General features: G+C 44.2%; 1 non-coding gene across 1 annotated transcript; it reads left to right on the plus strand.

Annotated features, from left to right (window-relative positions):
- The first annotated feature begins 214 nt into the window (after nucleotides 1–214).
- On the plus strand, nucleotides 215–285 carry Trnag-gcc (transfer RNA glycine (anticodon GCC)). The gene has a single exon. It is a non-coding gene; the product is annotated as a tRNA-Gly (tRNA).
- Nucleotides 286–3165: the final 2880 nt, after the last annotated feature.

A 3165-nucleotide genomic window follows, 5' to 3' on the forward strand; every position in this document is an offset into this window, starting at 1 on the left:
TTATGGATATAGCATTGTGTTCCAGAGATTCATTTTCATGTCGAGCGACAGTCTGAGTTGCAGAGGTGATTGTCTCGCTTATAAAAATACCGGTCGGAGGATAGAGTGGCTTGAGAGAGGAAGTGCTCGCGAATAGACTGACCTACATACTGCTACGCATTGCGCAATCGTCCGCTCTATAAATGGAATGCTGTTCGGCACGCTATAAGCATCGGCGTCGGTGGTTCAGTGGTAGAATACTCGCCTGCCACGCGGGTGGCCCGGGTTCGATTCCCGGCCGACGCACTTGCTCTTTTTTTTTTCCTCTCATACTCCGCTTCATTAGAAAAATTCAAATCTTTAACTAGAAAACTTTGAAGCAATTCGACTCAGTAAGGTGGTCTGAATTAAATTTCTTTACCTGGGTTTCTTCAACATGCGCCTTAATCTGAGTGCACAGGCTTTTTCGCATTTTCTACCTCCGCCAAAATGCGGCCGCCAATGCTGGAAATGAAACCCACGAAAGCGTATTGGCCTGCTCAAGGTCAAGCACGAAATTTCAGAAGAGCGGACTACTAGGCGAGATGGTAAGTCATCTTCAAGCGGTGAAGACGACTTATTTATTTATTTCTTTTCAAATACTGCAGCCCTATGCAGGGCTATTGCAGGAGTGGGATACATTTTCATACACAAATACATTGTTAACAAGGTTGAAAAAACAAAAATCAAACGATTTATGATAACAGTGCGTCTACAAAATCCGACAACGACAATTCACGAGTACAACCAGGTAATTCATTCCATCTTTCAATAACTCTAGGAAAATAACTATTCTTAAAAATGTTCGTGTGCGTAAAGAAAGGCTTTAGGTTGAGGCTGTGGTAACGTCTAGTTGAAAGAGTATTAGCATAGCAGATGTAATCGTCGGAAGGTAGTCGACAAGATGAGTGAAGAAATGAGTGCAATAGCTTCGAGGAATCGGTATCCCGTCTCGTGCATAGGAGAGGGAGTTTCAAGGAATTCATTGCTGATGCAGGTGAAAAATTACGATCATAGCGATTGCAAATGAAACGAACTGCCTTCCTTTGTAAAGATTCAATTTTGGTGACGTCGCTTGTTTTGTACGGGTTCCAGACACATGAAGCATACTATAGTATAGGGCGTATAAGCGTTTTATATAACAGTAACTTAGTGCATTTCGGAGATTTAGATGACGTACGACACAGGTAACCTAATTTTTTCAGTGCTTTGGATGTAATGTAGTCAATATGCTGCGACCACTGCAAGTTTAATGATAAGATAACCCCAAGGTATTTGTACTCTTGTGCCCGGGGGATTATTGTGTTGTCGGAAGTGTACACATGCTGCAACGGAAAGTGACTGTTTGTGAATGATACTACTACCGTTTTTTGAAAGTTAATGCGCATCTGCCAATGCCTGCACCATGTGCAAAAGCTGGTGAAGGAATCCTGAAGTAAGGTATGATCACTAGGAGAAGAAATTACTTGATATAGCAGGCAGCCGTCGGCATAAAGACGGACCTTTGACTTCATATTGCTAGGAAGGTCATTTATAAATATTAAAAATAATAAAGGTCCTAGAACGGAGCCTTCTGGAACACCAGAAGTCACATTGACAGTTGAGGACGAAGTGGAGTTAAATGACACATACTGAGATCGAGATTTCAGAAAGCTAGCTATCCAGTTGGTTGGTTAATATGAGGTTTCAGGGTACCTACAAAGGCATCTGTCGGATTTGTTGTAACATTCCAACACTGACAGAGACAGAAGATTTTATTCTTCTTTCTCTTTCCCCAGTTCCCCCGCCAAAGCAGTTCTTCGTCGTCTTTGAGTCGCTACACTCTCCCTGGCTTTGGTTTGTCCCTCCGCTGGATATAGGGAATCACATTGCTGATGGCAGCCATTTCCATGACACCATCTTCCGTTACGTAGCCGATGGTCTTAAGTATTTCGTCTTTTGTAGCCGTTTTGGTCACCTTAAATGGTCCCAAGAGTTTTGCACTATGACTGCCACAGCCTTTCTGTATCAAAACTAGATCACCTAGAGTAATATTGGGGATCTTGTTGTTATGACGCTTCTCAGACGCTCGTATAAGCGGCTCCCTGCGTTTTCTTTGGCTCTCTGTAGTCTTCTTGGTCTCCTCAAGGTGTAGTTTTGTCTTGATTTCCAGCGTGTCGTCTGCAGGCAGATACGCCGGTTCACCGAAGGCCGCATCCTGGGGACTGCATCCCAAAGCACTTGTATGGGATCTATTATGATGCGACACTGCTGCTTGTAGGTAACATTTCCACCCTCCTGGGAATTCCGGGTACATGCCTATGTATTGCTTTATGTCTCGTATGACCCGTTCTGCGAGCCCGTTCGCTGACGGATGGTATGGGGCTGTGAACTTCAGAGTGATGTTTTTTTTCTTGTGCCCACTTTGCAAGTTCCTGGATCCTAAATGCCGACCCATGGTCAGATACAATGCATTTCAGTCCCTTAAACATGTCTCTGTTCAGTAGTGCTATGACGGTTTGCGCATCCTCCCTTCCTAGCTTGGCCGCAACAATCCTTGAGCATTCGTCAATGCATACTAAGAAAGACTGAGTTCTCCTCACGCCTTCGCTTTTTTTTTCTTTAGCTCAGTGAAGTCAACATGAATGGTCTCAAACGGCACACTTGCGTGAGGTGGGAATATCATAGTGTCCGTTTTCTGCTTGTATTTAGCCTTGTTGAGTTGACAATCGTGGCAGGAGCTGATGTAGTCGGCAACATCCTTCTTCATTCCTCGCCATGTAAATCGCCTTCTCAATTTGTAATAGGTTCGCCAAAACCCATCGTGTCCTCCTGAATGTGGGCTGTCATGATACAGCTCAAGAACATTTCATACCAACGTAGCTGGAACCAGGAACTTTCCTCCTATGGGCATCAATTGCTCTGTACCATCCCAGAGTTTGAGTAAGTTCACACTTTTTCCCACAGCCGCTGATTACTGGGAGCCGAGAAAGTGCATCGGCATCTGATAATTCTTGCCCGCTTCTGTGTGCGACTCCAAAGTCAAACTGCTGGATTTCACTGATCCAGCGGGCTATTCTCCCTTGGTTGTGAAACATTCAGCAAATGGATAAGTGCTTGATGATCAGTGAATAGTTTGCGTTTTGTACCTTCGATGTAAGACCGAAA

Source organism: Rhipicephalus sanguineus, chromosome 2, assembly GCF_013339695.2.
Source record: "Rhipicephalus sanguineus isolate Rsan-2018 chromosome 2, BIME_Rsan_1.4, whole genome shotgun sequence".
NCBI lineage: Eukaryota > Metazoa > Arthropoda > Arachnida > Ixodida > Ixodidae > Rhipicephalus > Rhipicephalus sanguineus.